This window comes from Lithobates pipiens, unplaced genomic scaffold (genome assembly GCF_037356315.1).
Source record: "Lithobates pipiens isolate NorthernLeopardFrog02 unplaced genomic scaffold, aLitPip1_a1.2 Scaffold_8, whole genome shotgun sequence".
Lineage (NCBI taxonomy): Eukaryota > Metazoa > Chordata > Amphibia > Anura > Ranidae > Lithobates > Lithobates pipiens.
In genome coordinates, this window is record NW_027507903.1 from 343,080,302 (window position 1) to 343,096,558 (window position 16,257).

Below are 16,257 nucleotides of genomic sequence, written 5' to 3' on the forward strand. Positions count from 1 at the left end.
CCTACTGCCTAGTCTTGTGGATGAGCCCGCTCTTGGTGGGGGCAGCACTAAGCCCTTAAAACATATCAATTATACAAACTTTTTTTATTTTGGTTCCCTCATATAGCCACTTCTGGACCCTTGTAATCATTTGTGTAAGTGAACGGTTGTAGGTAATGGTGGTGCAGAGGCTATAAGCGGAGTCAGAAGTCTCTTTATAGTTCAGGAAACCATCTCTCCTCTTTTCTGTGGTGCCCTGTACCATAGCAAAGTAGCTCTACACTAATCAGCCATAACATTATGAGCACTGACAGGTAAAGTAAAAAAACACTGATTTTCTCATTACAATGACACTTGAAAGTCAATAGGATATATTATTCAGCAAGTGAACAGGTTGTTGCTTAAAGCGGAGCCCGACCCAAAAGGGGAAGCTCTGCTTGTCTGCCTGCTGCCACATTTGGCACATTTTGGGGGGGGGGGGGGGGGGAGCAGGTACCTGGATTTGACAGGTACCCACTTCCAGCTCAGTTCACCGCAGCAAATTGAGCCAGAAGTTCCTCCCTCCCCTCCCTCGCAGTCTTCTGAGACACTTCACAGGTCCCAGAAGACTGCGGCCTATTCACAAAGCGCAGTGGCAAACCAGCTGAAGCTGCAAGGCTTCACTGCCGGTTTTCCTTAGTCAGGATGGCAGTGCCAGCACCCAAAAGCCAATTGAAGAATTGGCTCAGGTGAGGACACTGCTTGATTCCTGGACATGCAAGTGTCCTCATATTAAAAGACAGCAGCTACAGTATTTGCCTGGAGCTCCTTAAGTTGATGTGTTGAAAACAGAAAATAATGTGCAAGCATTTGGATTTCAGAGACTTTGACAAGGGCCAAATTGTAAAGGCTAGATGACTGGGTCAGAGCAACTCCAAAAACGGCAGCTCTTGTGGGATGTTCCCAGTCTGCAGTGGTCAGGACCTACCAACAGTAGTCCAAGGAAGGAAAACTGGCAGCAGGATCATGGGAGGCCAACGCACATTGATGTACATAGGGAATGATGGTTGGCCTGTTTAGTCTGATACAAAAGACAAGCTACTGTAGCTCATATTGCTGAAAAAAGATGACACTGGTTCCAATAGAAAGGGGCTTCAACACTCAGGGGATTATTTACTAAAGGCAACTCCACGTTGCACTGCGAGTGCACATGGAAGTGCAGTCGCTGTAGATCCAAAGGGGACATGAAAGGAAAATAAAAAACAGCATTTCTCTTTCATTCATTGACGGACACAGCTCCTATAAATCTTGACCTTAGGGTTATCACGCCACTTCAGGAGAGGACTAGGCAGAACATGTAACACATGTAAAAACAGCAAGACTGCACAGCACTGCCCGGGGGGGGGGGGGGGGTCCCTCTAGCTATAACCCTTCACCCTGCTTCCTGCAGCTCAGTTTTTTTCTGCCTAGTGTAGGAGAACGACCTGGCTTCCTGAGGGGACCATTGGTCCTGGGATTTTTTTCATTTTTTCTACAATTTGTGATCCTGTGATCTACTATCAACAGCCGGCTGGATGACAGGCTGGATAATATAGATCCTTGTAGTCTTCCCAGCCTGGCCATTGAGCATGAGCAGACCCTAGTTACAAGCTGGGTCGGCCACGACATGCCCCTTCTGCTCCAGGCGCGGCCGGTGAGCTATATGCTCCGGGGCACACTTATGACCAGGCTACTGCTGTCCATGTCACAGTGTGCCATGGCCGACAGCCACCCCGTACTGCTCGGGTGATGGGCCTGTGGTGGAATGTGTCCAGCAATTCTGACAGGAAGGGTAAGTACGGCTCTCCCTGCCTTGGCAGGATAGAGCAGCTGGGCATTCCCTGGGGGGTCGACTAGGGGGTCTCTCGCTCTCCCTTTCCTCTCTCCCTATCCCTCATTCCCTCCTCCCCATGCTAGGGCCGCTGTATGACTGGGCATGAGGTGCGGTGTATGTACCTAGGCTGGGGGTCCTCCGGGGGGGGCCCTGAGCTTTGGCAGGGCTGCGCTGGCTGTTAGGGTCTGTTTTCGTTTTTCTGCCCCTTTTTACTGTGCTGTGAAGAGTCTGAGTAAATTTACCTCAGGAGAGGCCTGCACCATTTTGCTGAGACCGCGGCCATTTTCCTGTAGTCTTATACAGAGTATGGCTGTTAGCCATTTTCTAGAAGGTTCGGCGGCCATTTTCTTGGTGATTTTTGTACTAGGGACAACCGGCGGAGATTTTCTTATACCTCTAGTGCTGGGTCTTTGTACCTCAGAAAAGTGTGGTTTTCACTCTGAGACTGAAACAGGGCAGAGCGATCAGCGGCAGCACTTGGTCAGGGTGGCAAATTCCTGCGGAGGGGCCCCTCAGTCTGTGAGAAGCTAGGAGTGTGGGATTTGTGTACCATGCCTTAAGTCCCCAAGTTGTGGCAGGCGAGTCAGAAGCTGGTGCTTCTTCCCCAGACATCCCTGCTATTGCAACCGGCTCACATGCAAAAAATGCAGTGCCTATGGACGCTTTGTCGGCGGTCCTGAAGACCTTTGTTGCCAGGGTGGAAGCGGCGTGCGGGCGCAAGGGGGGTAAAAATGCCCCCCCCAGTCTTCTGGGGAGAGCTCCGATTCAGATTCGGGTCCTGTGATGACTGGCGGCCCCTGTTCTGATGTGTCAGAGGATGCGGACCAGGACTGTTTGGACAGTGAGAATGACTCTGTGTCCGGGTTAACGCAGGAAAAACCGCTAGTAGGAGCACTTATCACTGTGGTGTGGGATACCCTGAAAATACAGGATGCAGCAGGAACCTCTGCTGAGGAGGAGGTCCCTTTAAGGGCCCGCAAGCCTAAGGTGTTTCCGTATTTGACTTATTTTGATAAGTTCATCTACAAGGAATGGGGACGTCCGCAGCAGGCCTTTTCAGTCCCTAGAGGAATGGTGGTGCGTTACCCTTTTGAAGAGAGCCTCCTGAAAAAATGGACATCTCCTCCGGTCATTGACCCCCCGGCATCCAGGTTAAATAAAGTAACCACAATTTCCGGTAAAAGGGATTCTAGCCTGCAAGGATCCTGCCAACAGGAGGGCCGAAGCAGTGTCCCAGTCCATGTTTACGGTAGTGGGGTTAGCATTATGGGCAAAGCTGTTGCACCATGAATAGGAAAAGCAACAGTCTCCCCTGGTCTACATAGAGCTAGCAGACCAGTTGGTGCATGGCCTTAAGTATGTCTGTGATGCAGCCCTTGATACGGTCCCCCTGCTCTCTAGAGCATCAGTATCAGCAGTGGTGCTACGGCACCTAATTTGGCTGGTCTGCGGAGCAGGCATCTAACAAAGATCTGGCAGATTTACCCTTCCAAGGTGAGAGGCTTTTTGGAGCTTCGCTGGATGACATTATTAAAATGGTTACTGGTGGGAAGAGCACATTGCTCCCACACTCCATGAAGGGTTAGGAGCCACGCCATAGGCAAGGGCCTTCTTTTTTCCGCTCAGAAACGTCTTTTTCGCCCCCGCCCGGGTCGGCAGGTAAGCGCTCCCAGTCCGACAAGGCGCCTGCTGAAGGACAAAAGCGTCCTTGGTTTCGCAAGTCAAACAAGTCTGTGAACAAAAATGTTACCACATGGGGGGGTCGCCTTTGGGAGTTTGCAGCCCGGTGGACCTCTCTACTGTCCGACCAGTGGGTTTGTGAACTGGTTTCATCTGGATACAAGATAGAGTTTCTTTCTTGTCCACCAAACAGATTTTTTCCCTCCAACCTACCTCTACTTCCAGCTTGTCGGGAAGCCCTGTTCGGGGCAGTACGGGACCCGCTACTGTGCGGGGTGATAGTACCTGTACCGACGCTGGAAAGGTTTCAGGGATTCTATTCCAATCTGTTTGTAGTCCCCAAAAAGGGTACGTCCAATCCTGGACTTAAAAGCCCTCAACAGCTTTGTGAAGGTGCAAAGGTTCAGGATGGAATCAGTTCGCTCCGTGGTCGCTGCACTCCATCAGGGGGACTTTCTGGTGTCCCTGGATATCCAGGACACGTATTTACATGTACCCATATGCCTCAGGCAACAGAGGTTTCAGCGATTTGCAGTCGGGGAAGAGCACTATCAGTTTGTGGCTCTCCCTTTTGGCTTAGTGTCAGCACCCCGAGTCTTTACCAAAGTGTTAGCTCAAATACTGGCACTGTTAAGGCAACGTGGGATCGCAATCGTGCTCTCCTTCTGAGAGCAGCTTCCGCCTCAGAATTAAGGTAGGATGTAGCGATCACCATGCAGACTCTCTGGGAGTTTGGTTGGGTGCGGAACCTAAAGAAGTCGGTGTTAGTGCCAACACAATCTCCTACAACTGACTGCAAGCTCTATTTAAAAAGAGCAAAATAGCTAGCTATATAGGTGGATATAGCGGTGTATACTGGGTTCAGGGCACACAGACAGCACACACAATCTCCTACAACTGACTGCAAGCTCTATTAAAAAAGAGAAATATAGCTAGCTATATAGGTGGATATAGCGGTGGATATAGCAGTGTATACTGCGGTCAGGGCAAGCAGACAACAACCACAACAACTGTATTTCAGAAAGCCACGAGCAAGTCTCGCCGTGGTTCTAGGAAGAAGTGTCCTTCGTGTAGAGCCTCTATGGGGGATTCCTGGACCAAGGCACTTTGTAAGGAGTGTATTGAGGGGTTGGTCAGGGAGCAGGCAGCAGAACAGGGTGCAGGCCTGGCGGCATCTGTGAAGGAACTCTCTAGTACTTTCCAGTCTTTCAAAACGCTCTTTTCTAGTGGCCTCAGCCCCAGAACACACCTCCACCAGCGCAGCGGAGTGTACCGCCTAGCGGATGTTTCTCCTGCTAGGGGGGAGAATCCAGGGGGTTCCAGAGAGGAAGTTGAGGGAGACTCTTCTAGCGCAAGGTCCAATACTTCATCCTGCTTTACCGTCGCTGGTTTTAACGGCATGGCTGTTGAAAACCAGGTGCTAAAGGACCGAGGTCTGTCAGACTCAGTAATTTCCACTATGCTGAGGGCATGGAAATCTTCTTCTTGGAAGATTTACCATTGTACATGGAAGGCTTACATCTCCATGTGTGAGGAGATGGTTGGCGTCCACGCACTTATTCAGTTTCCAGGATCCTGCTGTTTTTGCAGCGAGGAGTGGATCAGAAACTTGCTTAAGCACCATCAAGAGACAGATATCAGCCTTGGCTGTCTTTTTCCAACGCCCCTTGGTGACTCACTCATTGGTAAGTACCTTTGTGCAAGGGGTTCGACACGTAGTCCCTCCGGTTTGACCACCACTACCTCCATGGGATCTGAATCTGGTGCTATTGGTGCTTCAGAAAACGCAGTTTGAGAACATTAGGGAGATTCCCTTGTTAACACTCTCTCAGAAAGTAGTTTTTCTAGTGGCTATTACATCTGCCAGGAGGATTTTTGAGTTGGCAGCCTTGTTATGAAAGTCTCCCTACCTGGTCATCCACAAGGATAAGGCGGTGCTATGTCTGCCGCCCTCTTTCCTCCAAAGGTGGTTTTGGCATTCCATCTCAATGAGGACATTGTGTTACCTTCCTTATGTCTTAAGCCGACACACCCAAAAGAGGTTGCCTTACATTCCCTGGACGTGGTCCGGGCTTTACAGGTGTATCTGTCTTCTATAACTCCCTTCCAGAAGTCAGACTCTCTGTTTGTCTCGGTGGCTGGTCCAAAAAAAGGTCTGGCGGTCTTGTCGTCCACCATTTCTCGGTGGATCAGACAGATTGTGGTTCAGGCCTATGCCTTAAAGAGGCAGATGTCCCCTTTTCCTGTCACTCATTCCACCAGAGCAATTGGGACCTCCTTGGCTTTCCATCAAGCATCTGTCTCCCAGGTGCGTAAAGCGATGACTTGGTCATCCATTCACACTTTCACTAAATTCTACAAAGTTGACGTAAGTGCATCTTCGGATGCTTGCTTTGGCCGCAAGGTTTTGCAAGCGGCTGTGTAAGGTTGCAATTATACTTTCTTTAAGTTACTAGTTTGTTGGAAGCGCATCTTTTGATGCACAAGTTGGCCGCTAGTTTTTATGGCGGCCGTTTAAAATGGCGACTCCCCTATTGAGGTGTTCCCTTGTTGTGGGTGAAGTTATGTTTTGCTGTTTCCACCCCTCGTATTTTGACACTGGTTGGGGACGTCCCTAAGGTCAAGAATGAAAGGAGCTGTGTCCATCAATGAACGAAAGAGAAATGGGATTTTTGTACTCACCGTAAAATCTTTTTCTCTGAAGTTCATTGATGGACACAGCACCCATCCCTTCTATTTATGTTTGTACTGCTTTTTGACAAACTGAGCTGCACGAAACAGGGTTAGGGGTTATAGCCAGAGGGACCACCCCCTGAGCAGTGCTGTGCAGTCTTGCTGTTTTTTGATATTCTGCCTACTCCTCTCCTGAAGTGTTGTGATAACCTTAAGGTCAAGAATTAAAGGAGCTGTGTCCATCAATGAACTTCAGAGAAAAGGATTTCATGGCGAGTACAAAAATCCAATTTTTGGCTTGCACATGATTGGATGATAAAATCAGTAGAGGACTTACAATGGGCACATGAACATCAGAACTAGACCACGGAAAAATTGAAGCAGGTGGCCTGGTCTGATGAATTCAAGAATGGTTTGAGAAACACAACAAGTTTGAGGCTATAGCGCCATCCACATACTGTATAATATGAGGTCAAACCTTAAAAGGCTTTTGTTTTTTTAACCACTTGACCACTGGGCACTTAAATACCCTTAATAACCAGACCAATTTTAAGCTTTCGGTGCTCTCACATTTTGAATGACAATTACTCAGTCATGCAACACTGTACCCATATGAAATATTTGTCCTTTTTTTCACACAAATAGAGCTTTCTTTTGGTGGTATTTAATCACCGCTGGGTTTTTTATTTTTTGTGCTATAAAAGAAAAAAAGACCAAAAATTCAGTAAAAAAAAATCTTTGTTTCTGTTATAAAATTTAGCAGATTAGTAATTTTTCTTCCAAAAATTTTGGCCAAAATTTATACTACTACATATCTTTGGTAAAAATAAGTACAAATTGATGGACATTATTTGGTCTTTGTGAAAGTTATAGAGTACACAAGCTATGGTGCCAATATCTGAAAAATTCTTGAGACCCTAACATGCCATAAAAGTACAAATACCCCCCAAATTTACACAAAATTGTCATTATCAGGTTATTTCTCACACACAGCATATGCATACCACAAATTACACCCCAAAACACATTCTGCTATTACTCCCGAGTATGAAGATTCCACATGTGTGAGACTTTTACACAGCGTGGCCACATACAGAGGCCCAACATGCAGGAAGCACCATCAGGCGTTCTGGAGCATCCAGGACAATTCTGACATTTCTCTCCTACATGTAAAAATCATAATTTATTTGCTAGAAAATTACATAGAACCCCAAAACATTATAGTAAAGACCCTAGAGAATACAATGGTGGTCGTTGCAACTTTTTATCTCGCACGGTATTTGCGCAGCAATTTTTCGAACGCATTTTTTTGGAAAAAAACAAACAGTTTTGTGCTTAAAAAAAAAAAAAAAAAAAACAGTAAAATTAGCCCAATGTTTTTACATAATGTGAAAGATGAAGTTACGCTGAGTAAATATATACCTAACATGTCACTCTTCAAAATTGTACACGCTCGTGGAATGGCACCAAACATCACTACTTAAAAATCCCCATAGGCGACACTTTAATTTTTTTTTACTGGTTACATGTTTTGAGTTACAGAGGAGGTCTAGGGTTAGAATTATTGCACTCGCTCTAACGTTCGCAGCGATACCTCACATGTGTGGTTTGAACACCGTTTTCATATGTGGGCGGGACTTGCGTATGTATTCGCTTCCGCATGCGATCACATGGGGACAGGGGCGCTTTAAATTATTTTTTTTTTTATTGTTCATTTTACTTTATTTATTTTAGTTTGACATTTTTTTCCCCCCCAAAATTTTTTTGATCCCTTTTATTCCTATTACAAGGAATGTAAACATCCCTTGTAATAGGAATATGGCATGACAGGTCCTCTTTACAGCGAGATATGGGGTCAGTAAGACCCCGCATCTCACCTCTAGGCTGGGAAGCTTGAAATAGGAAACAAAAAATGATTCTGGCTTTGATCGTATTGGTGCGTCGGTAGAAGCACTGGAGGGCGGCAGGAGGTGGGGGGGGGGGACGTCCCCTCTCACCTCCTGTAAGAATAATCAAGCAGTGGAACAGCCACTATGATTGTTCTTATGGTGTAGGGAATCGCCGGCTGAAAAAGCTGATATCTGAATGATGCCTGTAGCTACACCCATCATTCAGATATCCCTGCACAAAGTCAAGGACATCATATGACAGCTGGCGGGCGGGAAGTGGTTAAAGTGCATTTTTTTTAAACACAAAGTTGTCCATTTATACAACATTTCTAACACATAGCATGTACATACCAAAAATGACACCCCAAAATATATTCTCCTACTCCTGAGTACGGCAATACCACATGTGTGAGACTTCCACAGCCTGGCCACATACAGAGGCGGAGTACAGCTGAACATGGCCGAGCATGGCTGGGCATCACAGAGTATTGCAGGGTATCACCGAGTATGGCTGAGCATGGCCGAGTATGGCTGGGTATTGAAGGGTATCACCGAGTATGACTGAGCATGGCCGAGTATGGCTGGGAATTGCAGGGTATCACCAACTATGGCTGGGTATCTCCGAGTATGGCTGGGTATGGCAATTTATGGCAGAGTATTGGCAGGGTATTGCAGAGTAGGGGCAGGGTATTGCAGAGTATTGGCAGGGAATTGAGGGGTTAATTGTCAATGAGCTGCACTGTGGGCACTGCAGATCCAGCCTACAGTGCTGCTGACACCGATCTCTTCCCCCTCCACTGTACCGATCGGTACAGAGAGGGGAGGGCGGAACCGGCGTCATAACATGATGCCGGTTTGTTTACAAGTGATCGCTCCGTCATTTGACGGAGCAATCACGTGGTAAACGGCCATGAGCGGAATTCTGGGAAGACGTCATACGATGGCCTCTCAGTGTTAAGCAACCGTCCTGTAGCCGTCATTCGGCTATGGGGCGGTTGTTAAGTAGTTAAATAACAAACATGTCATATTTACCTCCACTGTGCAGCTCGTTTTGCACAGAGGTCTAGAACCTGTTCATCTGGGGTCCCCCGGTAGTTCTCGCGGTTCGTGGCCAGGCGGCATGGCTCTTGTTCTGGGCAGGCATCATATGACGTCCGTCCAGTTAAACAGGGCATGCGCACGATCGTGTGCACGCAACCCTGTACCTTAGGTGGCAGCGTGTCACGGAGACACCGCTCGCCACCGAGGGAGGTGAACAGCCATTGGGCATGGCTGTTTACCACGTGATCGGCCATGATGAGGTCACGTCCGATCACAGATGGTACCGCCCCACTTTGCACGGCGCGAGCACGCTGCGTGTGCACTTCGGTGGTGGAGTGTTCCGAGGAACACTGCTAGTCACCGACACTGGTAAACAGCCATTGGCCAGCGGCAGTTTACCACCTGATCGGCTATAATCCTTTCACAGCTGATCACTAAAATGTAAACAGAGCAGTAACAAGATGTTACCAGGTTCTCCTCCTCACACTGAGTACCTGAGTACCTGTCACAGTCCGTCTGAGTAACTGTCACTGCCCTTCAAAGTACCCGAATACCAGTCACCAGCCCATCAGAGCAACTAAGTACCTGTCACCAGCCCATCAGAGCAACCGAGTACCTGTCACCAGCCCATCAGAGCACCAGAGTACCTGTCACCAACCCATGCCTCATAGAATATACATTGGGGGTGTTTTTTTTTCCAAAATGGGGTCATTCTGTGGGTAATTCTACTGTTATGGTGCCCCAGAACCTTCAAACGTGTGGTAGGTAGGAATGAAATGAGATGTGTAATGTATGCCCCTAGAACGCCTGAAGGTATTACTTCAATGTTGGGCCTTTGTATGTGGCCAGGCTGTGTAAAAGTCTCACACGTGGTATTGCCATACTGGGGAAGAGTAGCAGAATGTATTTTGAGGTGTAATTTGTTATATGCTGTGTGGGAGAAATAACCTGATAATGACAATTTTGTAACAAAAAAAAAACTTAAATTTTACAAAGAATTGTGGGGAAAAATGACAACTTAAAAAACTCACATGCTACTTACTTAAAGCGGTGTTTCAGCCCTAAAAATTTTTTTTTAAATTCAGCAGCTGAAACAAAAGTAGCTGCTGACTTTTAATAAGGAGACTTACCTTTCCAGGGCGCCCGCGATGTCAGCTGCCGAGGCTGACATGTCCTTCGGCTCTCGGTTCCAAGTGCTGCCATTGCAACTTGTGGCTTCACTGCCCGTCTCATACTGCACATGCGCGAGTCGCACATCGCTTTGTGAATGGGGCGTGCTGTGTTCTGGGACACACAGTTCTCAGAACACACAGCGCCCCATTACCCAGAAGACGCCACACGGAGGAGAGAAGACCGAAGATCACCGCAGAGTAGGAAGAGGCAGAATAGGACGATCTGCCTAGCAACAGGCATTTCTGGTAAGTTTAAAAAATATATATATTTTTCATTTTTTTTTCCGGATTTTTTGCAAAATTATAATGTACTTTTGTTTTTCAGGGTGGCCCTCCACTTTAATACCTTGGAATGTCTACTTTCTAAAAAGGGGTAATTTGGGGGTATTTGTACTTTCCTGACTTGTTAGAGCCAGTTCACACTGGCGATGACGATTTCCAGGCAACTTAGCCGCCCGACAAGTCACGTTCCGTTCTATACAATGGAACCATTCTAATAGGAGCGACTCAAGTCACTCTGACTTAGAAAAAGGTTCCTATACTACTTTGGGGGGTGACTTGAATTGACTTCTATATAGAAGTCGTTTTGAAAGTCGCCGCTGCTGTCATGTGCAAGTCGCCTGAGGCAGTCGCGCTGCAAGTTGTACTGTCTCAGTAGTAGTAGCTTTTAGTGTCAATTCACACTACAATGACTTGGGATCCGACTTGTCAGCCCTCAAGTCGCTTGACATTATGAATTACATTATAGTCAATGATAGCCGTCCTAATGTACACTACTGAAGCCGCTTCAACTTCAGAAAAGGTTCCTGTACTACTAGGTGACTTGTACCGATAGATAGATAGATAGATAGATAGATAGATAGATAGATAGATAGATAGGGTGTGGAGGAATGGTAAGCAGTCCCCTTAAAGCTCCAAGCATGGAGAGCTGTAACACTTGATATATATTTAGGTTAGACTATTGATGTATTTATTGGATATGCATTGTATGAACTGCCATTAATTATCTATGTGATTTATTGCTAGCTTCTATATCCCCTGAGGAAGCTACTGCGAAACATGTTGGGATAATCAACCACAAGCACCTTAATCCAGCAGTTTCTGTGGACCAGTCAACTTAGTAACTGTAGACGTGTGTGTAACTTAGTATATGTAGACGTCTTTGTAATGCACTGCTATGTGTCATTTTTAATTGTGTTGTAATAAAACATTTGCTTTTATATTTTCTTTTTCCTTTTTTATTTCTGAACAATAATGCACCGTCAAAATCCCCTCTTTGCTCTCTCTATTTGTTCAAAATAAATTGTACCAATAGTATTGAATGGAAGTCACCTCCAAGTCAATCTCCATCTATATTGAAGCGACTTTACAGGAAAATAAATTAGTTTACCCAGGCAAACCCCTCCCTCCCAGAGAGCTGATTATTCTCCAATTGGCCACAGCCAGTCACCTGTCCTGGAGGCAGCTTTAAGGCTGGGTTCACACTGCAGCGATGTGGGAAAGCTGAAAATCCGCTGCGGGTTCCTGCATCGCATGCCTCCCCGCGGCAGTTCACACTGCCCTATGCAAACTGCTGGGAGCATCAGTGAAACGTTAACGACACCCCCAGATCAGTTCGCATATCACAGTGCGATCTGCAAACTCGGACAGGAATCGGATCGCATGGTGTGAACACCCATGCGATCCGATTCTGCGGTGGACCAAAAAAAAAAGAAAAAAGGGTCCTGTGCGAGTTTGGGCCGGATGCGATGCGAATTCAGCCATACTATCTGTATCAGTGCGGTGTGAATCACATCCTATCTCATCACCGGAGCAGTGTGAACCTAGCCTAAGTCATGTTGTAAGTTGCTTGAAGTCGCGCTGTAATTTGGGTTGCACCTGTGCCAGCCTGTCTCAAGAAATGAGATACACCTGATCAGATGCGATCAATTTTCAGTGATTGGTACCATAGTTTGTATAAGCCAGCAGTTCGGGTCACCTGTCATATTGAACCTCCCCTTTAACAGATGACATGACCAAAGACCTAGGCTTTTATGACCAATACAACATTTTGCAGTTTTTTTTTAAAAAAAAAAAAAACCTCAACTCTAGGTGGTTTGAAAATGTTACCGTGCATGGGGGCTCCGAGGAGAATAAAAAGCAAAATTTACTTATCTGAACCACTGCTCCCCCATACTCCAGTCTTTTAGCATCAAACCCATCCATTCCATTTGCCTTGAAGATATCTGCACCTTCAGAGGCGGCTCTAGGCTTTTTGAGGCCTTAGGCAAAACCTAGACATGAGGCCCCACCCCTGCCCATAATGGGAAAAATAATTCAAGCGATAAAAAAATGAACTGTACAAATTACATATATATATTAAGAGCTTTAAAGTGCTGGTGTCAGTGCTCTTGGTGCTGGTGTCAGTACTCTCTGTGCTGATGTCAGTGCTCTCTATCTCAGTGCTGGTGTCTGTGCCCTCTATCTCACAGGCAATGTTAAACCGTTGCCGGTCTGAGCTTAATGCCGCAGCGGCATTGTTGTCAGCAGAGGCGACTCTTCAATTAGGCTGTCAGGAGGCCCCTGTGAGTGCGAGGCCTTAGGCGACCGCCTTATTTGCCTAATTAGAGAGCCGCCTCTGTGCACCTTATACAACTGGAGCATGGGAGAGAAGATAGTATGGGGATCTGTATAGCAGCTTGGTGTAGCAGAACAGGTAAGTATATCTCTTCTGAGTCTCCTAGACGTTAATGAGCAGTTAACCCTTGCACCGTGAGAGCAACCCAACTACAAGGGGAGAATGTTTCAAGTTTCCCCAGAGTTTGGCTTTAAAGTTCAATTGCAGCTTATTGTATTTGTTCTTTTGAGTCAGCCTTTCTACAAGTAAAGTATTTGAATTTATTTCTCTAGAACTACAGCTGCCCAAACAGGAAACCGTCAAAAAGGAAAAAAAAATTAGGCTGCAATACATGTACACGTTACCTGCTAGGTCCAGTTGTGACTTTTGTTTGTGCTAGGCAGGTTGGAGGTAATCATTTTACTTAGCGTGTAAGGAAGGCTTCCTTCATTTAAAAACGCATTATATATTGTTCAATAGGCTTCAATGAAGAAGCTGCAGAAAATTATGTAGTGCTGTTTTTAACCACTTCAATACCCGGCCATAGTCATATGAAGGCCACAGATGGGATCTCCCATCCTGGGTGGACGTCGTATGACTGCCCAGGATCGTGTGTGAGGAGGAGATTGCGGTAACATCTCGTTACCGCCTAGTGTACACACCAACACACACACTGATTTACCCCCCCCCCCCCCCAATAAAGAGGACCTGTCACCACCCATCAAAGTACCTGTCATCGCCCATCACAGTCCATCTGAGTACCCGAGTATCTGTCCCAGCCCATCTGAGTATCCAAGTACCTGTCCCAGCCCATCTGAGTACCCGGTTACCTGTCCCAGCCCATCTGAGTACCCAAGTACCTGTCCCAGCCCATCCAAGTACCCGAGTACCTGTCCCAGCCCATCCAAGTACCCGAGTACCTGTCCCAGCCCATCCAAGTACCCGAGTACCTGTCACAGCCCATCTGAGTACCTGAATGCCTGTCACCAGCCTGTCGGAGTACCCGAGTACCTGTCACCAGCCCGTTGGAGTAACAGAGTACCTATTTGCAGCCCATGCCTCAGAATACACATTGGGGTGTTTGCTTTCCAAAATGGGGTCATTTTGTGGGTAATTCCATTGTCCTGGTGCTCCAGGACCTTCAAAATTGTGATAGGTAGGAACGAAATGAGATGTGTCATTTATGCTCCTAGAACACCTGAAGGTACCACTTCCATGTTGGACCTCTGTATATGACCAGGCTGTGTAAAAGTGCCACACATGTGGTATCGCAATACTCAGGAGGAGGAGCAGAATGTGTTTTGGGGTGTAATTTTTTCTATATACATGCTATGTGTTAGAAATATCTTATACATGGACAACTTTGTGTAAAAAAAAAATTTAATTTTCTTTCCACGTTTTCTGAAGACTTGTGTAAAATAATTAACCATTCAAAAGACTCATAATGCTTCATAGAATATAATTTGGGGTGTTTGTTTTCCAAAATGGGGTCATTTCGTGGGTAATTCCATTGTCCTGGTGCTCCAGGGCCTTCACAAATGTAATAGGTCGTGTAGCTGTGTCATTTATGCTCCTAGAACACCTGACGGCGCTCCCTGCATGTTGGGCCTCTGTATGTGGACATGCTGTGTAAAAGTCACACAGATGTGGTATCGCCCTGCTCAGGATGAGTAGCAGAGTGTATTTTGGGGTGTAATTTTTGCTTTGTACATGCTTTGAGTTAGAAATATTTTATAAACTGACTACTTTGTGTAAAAAAAAAATATATATACGTTTTCATTTTCTTTCCACGTTTTCTGAAGACTTATGGAAAAAAAAATTAACTGATCAAAAGGCTTATGATGCCTCATACAATATACTTTGGGTCATTTTGTGGGTAATTCTATTGTCCTGGTGCTCCAGGGCCTTCAGGGAAATTAGGTGTCATTTATGCGCCTAGAACCCCTTAAGGTGCTTCCTGCATGTTGGACCTCTGTGTGGCCAGGGTGTTTAAAAGTGCCACACATGTGATATCACCATACTCGGGAAGAGTTGCAGAATGTATTTTGGGGTGTAATTGGAAGTATGCATATGCTGTGAGAAATATGAAATATGAGAAATAACTTTCTTTTTTACAAAACAACAAAACTTTTCCCCTCAAGAATTGTGGGAAAAAATTACAACTTCAAAAAAACTTACCATGCCTCTTACTAAATACCCTGGACTGTCTACTTTTCAAAAAGGGGTCATTTGGGGGGTATTTGTACTTTCCTGACATTTCAGAGCCTCAAGAAATGAGATTAATCACATCTGATGTACTGACGACCTATTTTCAATGATTTGCACCATGGCTTGTAGACTAACTTTCAAAAGAGACTAAATAACATCCACTAATTTGGGTTATTTTTACCAAAGAGATGTAGCCGTATAAATTTTGGCTCAAATTTATGAACAAAAATGACTTATTTGCAAAATTTTATCATAGAAACTAAAAAAAAAGTTTTTTTTTTTTTTAATTTTCGCTCTTTTCACTTATGTCGCAAAAAATAAAAAATAAAACCCAGTGGTGATTAAATACCACCAAAAGAAAGCTCTATTTGTTTGAAAAATATGATAAAAAAATTTGTTTGGGTACAGTGTTGCATGACTGAGTAACTGACATTCAAAGTGTGAGAGTGCTGAAAGCTAAAAATTGGTCTGTAAGGAAGGTGTATAAATGCCCTGTATTGAAGTGGTTAACCACAATTTTCTTTTTTTTAATCCGCCCAACAAAAGTTAAGTTGAATCCAAGTCAGAACAGGTAAAAACTTTACGTATAGCTCCAGCCAAAAAAAAATATTTAAGCTTTTTGGATAGCATAGGAAAGGGTTAACACCCCTTTAACATTTGTTTTGCTGCCTGTGCCCCTGTTTAGAAGTTTTCACCTCACTTTATGTCCCAATGATAATTGGATTTTGAAATTTTGGGGTTGTGGAAACAAGCCTTGGTTTTAAAGCATCAGTGGAGACACCTTCTCCCCATAACTCTTACAGGAGTGAATATCCCTTCCTAGGGGTAGATTTCCTCTCACTTCCTGTTGTCGCCCTCCGTTTGTAACTAGGGGACCACCTGTATATAGATAAAAGTATAAAATCTGATTTTCTTAAATCATATCCATCTGCAAAATTAGTTGCTTAAAAAAAAAAAAAAAAAAAAAAAAAAAAAAAAAAACACACACACGAAAAACATTGGTTTGTGATTTCACAAACTTTTGAACACTCAATTTTATCTAGCTTGATCACAACATACAGGCAAATGAGGAGCATTACCGGGTCAGTTATTGATCTCATTTTACTTTCCTTTTATATCGCCCCCCCCCCCCCCCCATCTCCAGAAGGTGTATATAAAAATGGCACA

At 45.3% G+C, this 16,257-nt stretch overlaps 1 protein-coding gene across 1 annotated transcript in view; it reads right to left on the reverse strand.

Moving 5' to 3' along the window:
• Nucleotides 1–16,257, reverse strand: part of LOC143962129 (uncharacterized) — a 350,250-nt gene that overhangs the window by 28,514 nt on the left and 305,479 nt on the right. The gene's annotated exons all lie outside the window — the stretch shown is intronic.